We start from the raw sequence: 6,000 nt of genomic DNA, 5'->3' as shown, positions 1-6,000 counted from the left end.
CCGGCGTTTAACGCTGGAAAATCTGAAGGTGACTTTGAACGCCGGTTTGGGCCATCAAATCTTGGGCAAAGTATAGACTATCATATATTGCTGGAAAGCCCAAGATGTCTACTTTCCAGCGCCGTTGAGAGCGCGCCAATTGGACTTCTGTAGCTCCAGAAAATCCACTTCGAGTGCAGGGAGGTCAGAATCCTGCAGTCCTTTTCAGTCTCTGAATCAGATTTTTGCTCAGGTCCCTCAATTTCAGCCAGAAAATACCTGAAATCACAGAAAAACACACAAACTCATAGTAAAGTCCAGAAAAGTGAATTTTAACTAAAAACTAATAAAAATATACTAAAAACTAAACCAAATATACTAAAAACATACTAAAAACAATGCCAAAAAGCGTATAAATTATCCGCTCATCACAACACCAAACTTAAATTGTTGCTTGTCCTCAAGAAACTGAAAATCAAATAAGATAAAAAGAAGAGAATATACTATAGACTCCAAATTATCAATGAGACTTAGCTCCAAATTAGATGAGCGGGACTAGTAGCTTTTTGCCTCCAAACAGTTTTGGCATCTCACTTTATCCTTTGAAATTCAGAATGATTGGCTTCTTTAGGAACTCGAAATCCAGATAGTGTTATTGATTCTCCTAGTTAAGTATGATGATTCTTGAACACAGCTACTTATTGAGTCTTGGCCGTGGCCCAAAGCACTCTGTCTTCCAGTATTACCACCGGATACATACATGCCACAGACACATAATTGGGTGAACCTTTTCAGATTGTGACTCAGCTTTGCTAGAGTCCCCAATTAGAGGTGTCCAGGGTTCTTAAGCACACTCTTTTTGCCTTGGATCACAACTTTATTTCTTTCTTTTTCTTTTTTTTCTCTTTCTTTTTTTTTTCGTTTTTTTTTCGTTTCCTCTTTTTTTTTTTGTATTCACTGCTTTTTCTTGCTTCAAGAATCATTTTTATGATTTTTCAGATCCTCAGTAACATGTCTCCTTTTTCATCATTCTTTCAGGAGCCAACAATTTTAACATTCATGAACAACAAATTCAAAAGACATATGCACTGTTCAAGCATACATTCAGAAAACAAAAATTATTGTCACCACATCAAACTAATTAAGCTAGTTTTAAAGATGAATTCGAAATCCTGTACTTCTTGTTCTTTTGTAATAAAAATAGTTTTCATTTAAGAAAGGTGATGGATTCATAGGACATTCATAACTTTAAGGCATAGACACTAAGACACTAATGATCATAAGACACAAACATGGACAAACATAAGCATAAATTTTCGAAAAATAGAAAAATAAAGAACAAGGAGATTAAAGAACGGGTCCACCTTAGTGATGGCAGCTTGTTCTTCCTCTTGAAGGTTTTATGGAGTACTTGAGCTCCTCAATGTCTCTTCCTTGTCTTTGTTGCTCCTATCTCATGATTCTTTGATCTTCTCTAATTTCATGGAGGAGAATGGAGTGTTCTTGGTGCTCCACCCTTAGTTGTCCCATGTTGGAACTCAATTCTCCTAGGGAGGTGTTCAGTTGCTCCCAATAGTCTTGTGAAGGAAAGTGCATCCCTTGAGGCATCTCAGGGATTTCATGATGAGAGGGATCTCTTGTTTGCTCCATCCTTTTCTTAGTGATGGGCTTGAGGTCATGCCTTCTCAGTTGAACTGGCTTCCCTCTTGAATCTCTCTTCCATTGAGCGCCCTCTTCACAAATGTCTATGAGGACTTGGTCCAACCTTTGATCAAAGTTGACCCTTTTTGAGTTTGAAAGGGACCTCAGGGATCACCTTCTTCAAGGCCACGACTTCATAGAAGTGGTCTTGATGCACCCTTGAGATGAATCTCTCCATCTCCCATGACTCGGAGGTGGAAGCTTTTGCCTTCCCTCTCCTCTTTCTAGAGGTTTCTCCGGCCTTGGATGCCATAAATGGTTATGGAAAAACAAAAAGCAATGCTTTTACCACACCAAACTTAAAAGGTTTGCTCGTCCTCGAGCAAAAGAAGAAAGAAGAGAGTAGAAGAAGAAGAAAATGGAGGAGATGAAGGAGGCTTATGTTTCGGCCAAAGGGGAAAGAAGTAGTGTTTAGGGTGTGTGAAAATGAAGGAGTGAAGATGATAGTGGGATTTGATAGGTGGGGGGTTTTTGGGAAAGAGGTGTTGAGGTGATTGGTGAATGGGTGAAGAAGAGAGAGGGTGGTGGGGTTGGTGGGGATCCTGTGGGGTCCACAGATCCTGAGGAGTCAAGGAAAAGTCATCCCTGCACCAAATGGCATGCAAAAATGCGTTTTGAGCCAATTCTGGCGTTAAACGCCGGGCTGGTGCCCATTTCTGGCGTTTAACGCCAGGTTCTTGCCCTTTCCTGGCGTTTAACGCCAGTCTGGTTCCCCTTTCTGGCGTTAAATGCCCAGAATGGTGCCAGACTGGGCGTTAAACGCCCATCTGCTAGCCTTACTGGCGTTTAAACGCCAGCAGGTTCTTCCTCCAGGGTGTGCTGTTTTTCTTCCTATTTTTCATTCTGTTTTTGCTTTTTCAATTGATTTTGTGACTTCTCATGATCATCAACCTACAGAAAACATAAAATAACAAAGAAAAATAGATAAAATATGACATTGGGTTGCCTCCCAACAAGCGCTTCTTTAATGTCAGTAGCTTGACAGAGGGCTCTCATGGAGCCTCACATTTTCTCAGAGCAATGTTGGAACCTCCCAACACCAAACTTAGAGTTTGAATGTGGGGGTTCAACACCAAACTTAGAGTTTGGTTGTGGCCTCCCAACACCAAACTTAGAGTTTGACTGTGGGGGCTCTGTTTGACTCTGATTTGAGAGAAGCTCTTCATGCTTCCTTTCCAAGGTGACAGAGGGATATCCTTGAGCCTTAAACACAAAGGATTCTTCATTCACTTGAATGATCAGTTCACCTCCATCAACATCAATCACAGCCTTTGCTGTGGCTAGGAAGGGTCTGCCAAGGATGATAGATTCATCCATGCACTTCCCAGTCTCTAGGACCATGAAATCAGCAGGGATGTAATGGTCTTCAATCTTTACCAGAACATTCTCTACAAGTCCATAAGCTTGTTTTCTTGAATTGTCTGCCATCTCTAGTGAGATTCTTGCAGCTTGTACCTCAAAAATCCCTAGCTTCTCCATTACAGAGAGAGGCATGAGGTTTACACTTGACCCTAAGTCACACAGAGCCTTCTTGAAGGTCAATGTGCCTATGGTACAAGGTATGGAGAACTTCCCAGGGTCCTGCCTCTTTTGAGGTAATTTCTGCCTAGACAAGTCATCCAATTCTTCGGTGAGCAAAGGAGGTTCGTTCTCCCAAGTCTCATTTCCAAATAACTTGTCATTTAGCTTCATGATTGCTCCAAGGTATTTAGCAACTTGCTCTTCAGTGACATACTCTTCCTCTTCAGAAGAAGAATACTCATCAAAGCTCATGAATGGCAGAAGTAAGTCCAATGGAATCTCTATGGTCTCATTTTGAGCCTCAGATTCCCATGGTTCCTCATTAGGGAACTCATTGGAGGCTAGTGCACGCCCATTGAGGTCTTCCTCAGTGGCGTTCACTTCCTCTCCTTCCTCTCCAAATTCGGCCATGTTGATGGCCTTGCACTCTCCTTTTGGATTTTCTTCTGTATTGCTTGGAAGAGTACTAGGAGGGAGTTCAGTAATTTTCTTGCTCAGCTGTCCCACTTGTGCCTCCAAATTCCTAATGGAGGACCTTGTTTCAGTCATGAAACTTTGAGTGGTTTTGATTAGATCAGAGACCATGGTTGCTAAGTCAGAGTGGTTCTGCTTAGAATTCTCTGTCTGTTGCTGAGAAGATGATGGAAAAGGCTTGCCATTGCTAAACCTGTTTCTTCCACCATTATTGTTGTTGAAACCTTGTTGAGGTCTCTGTTGATCCTTCCATGAGAGATTTGGGTGATTTCTCCATGAAGAATTATAGGTGTTTCCATAGGGTTCTCCCATGTAATTCACCTCTTCCATTGAAGGGTTCTCAGGATCATAAGCTTCTTTTTCAGATGAAGCATCCTTAGTACTGCTTGGTGCATTTTGCATTCCAGACAGACTTTGAGAAATCAAATTGACTTGTTGAGTCAATATCTTGTTCTGAGCCAGAATGGCATTCAGAGTATCAATCTCAAGAACTCCTTTCTTCTGATTAGTCCCATTGTTCACAGGATTCCTTTCAGAAGTGTACATGAATTGGTTATTTGCAACCATTTCAATTATTTCTTGAGCTTCTGTAGGCGTCTTCTTCAGATGAAGAGATCCTCCAGCAGAGCTATCCAAAGACATCTTGGATAGTTCAGAGAGACCATCATAGAAAATACCTATGATGCTCCATTCAGAAAGCATGTCAGAAGGACATTTTCTGATCAATTGTTTGTATCTTTCCCAAGCTTCATAGAGGGATTCTCCATCCTTCTGTCTGAAGGTTTGGACTTTCACTCTAAGCTTACTCAATTTTTGAGGTGGAAAGAACTTTGCCAAGAAGGCATTGACTAGCTTTTCCCAAGAGTTCAGGCTTTCTTTAGGTTGTGAATCCAACCATGTCCTAGCTCTGTCTCTTACAGCAAAAGGGAATAGCATCAGTCTGTAGACCTCAGGGTCAACCCCATTAGTCTTGACAGTGTCACAGATTTGCAAGAATTCAGCTAAGAACTGATGAGGATCTTCCAATGGAAGTCCATGGAACTTGCAATTCTGTTGCATTAGAGAAACTAATTGAGGCTTAAGCTCAAAGTTGTTTGCTCCAATGGCAGGGATAGAGATGCTTCTCCCATAGAAGTTGGGAGTAGGTGCAGTAAAGTCACCAAGCACCTTCCTTGCATTGTTGGCATTGTTGTTGTTTTCGGCTGCCATGGGTTCTTCTTCTTTGAAGATTTCTGTTAGGTCCTCTACAGAGAGTTGTGCCTTAGCTTCTCTTAGCTTTCGCTTCAAGGTCCTTTCAGGTTCAGGGTCAGCTTCAACAAGAATGCTTTTGTCTTTGTTCCTGCTCATATGAAAGAGAAGAGAACAAGAAAATGTAGAATCCTCTATGTCACAGTATAGAGATTCCTTGAGGTGTCAGAGGAAAAGAAAAATAGAAGAAAGAGGTAGAAGAATTCGAACTTAGTGAGATAGAGTTTGAATTGTGCATTGAGGAGGAGTGATACTCCATAAATAGAAGGATGTGAGAAGAGGGGGAGAGCTTTTTCGAAAATTAATTAAAAAGATTTTAAAAGCATTTTGAAAAACTTTAATTTGATTTTCGAAAATCAAGAGTGAGAAAGGGATCAAGTAATTTTTGAAAAAGATTAGAAATCAAAAAGATATGATTGAAAACTGTTTTGAAGAAGATGTGATTTGAAAACAATTTTAAAAAGATTTGATTTTAAAAATTAATAACTTGGCTATCAAGAAAAGATATGATTCAAACATTAAACCTTTCTTAACAGAAAAGGCAGCATACTTGAAATGTTGAATCAAATCATTAATTGATAGCAAGTATCTTTGAAAAAGGAAAGAAATTGATTTTGAAAACATTTGATTGAAAAGATATGATTTGAAAAAGATTTGATTTTGAAAAACTTTGAAAACTTGAAAAAAATTGATTTGAAAACAAAATCCTCCCCCTTGAGCCATCCTGGCGTTAAACGCCCAGAATGGTGCACATTCTGGCGTTTAACGCCTAACCAGGCACCCTGGCTGGCGTTTAAACGCCAGTCTGTCCTTCTTCACTGGGCGTTTTGAACGCCCAACTTTTTCTGTGTAATTCCTCTGCTGCATGTTCTGAGTCTTCAGTTCCTTGTACTATTGACTTGAAAATAGAACCAAGATCAAATAAACAATGCATGCAAGACACCAAACTTAAAATTAGACTCTAGACTCAAACAAGAAACATAAAATATTTTTGGTTTTTATGATTTTGAAATTTTTTTGGATTTTTCGAAAATTATATGGAAATGAAAATAAAGATATCAAAATTCTTAATGAGAA

The 6,000-nt window shown here is 39.8% G+C and overlaps 1 non-coding gene across 1 annotated transcript; it reads left to right on the top strand.

Moving 5' to 3' along the window:
• The first annotated feature begins 4,371 nt into the window (after window positions 1-4,371).
• LOC130959772 (small nucleolar RNA R71) lies at window positions 4,372-4,479 on the top strand. Its single transcript, XR_009078839.1, has one exon. It is a non-coding gene; the product is annotated as a small nucleolar RNA R71 (small nucleolar RNA).
• Window positions 4,480-6,000: the final 1,521 nt, after the last annotated feature.

This window comes from Arachis stenosperma, chromosome 10 (genome assembly GCF_014773155.1).
Source record: "Arachis stenosperma cultivar V10309 chromosome 10, arast.V10309.gnm1.PFL2, whole genome shotgun sequence".
NCBI lineage: Eukaryota > Viridiplantae > Streptophyta > Magnoliopsida > Fabales > Fabaceae > Arachis > Arachis stenosperma.
The sequence above is the reverse complement of the archived record's forward strand: the minus strand, read 5'-3'. Positions and strand labels throughout refer to the sequence as shown.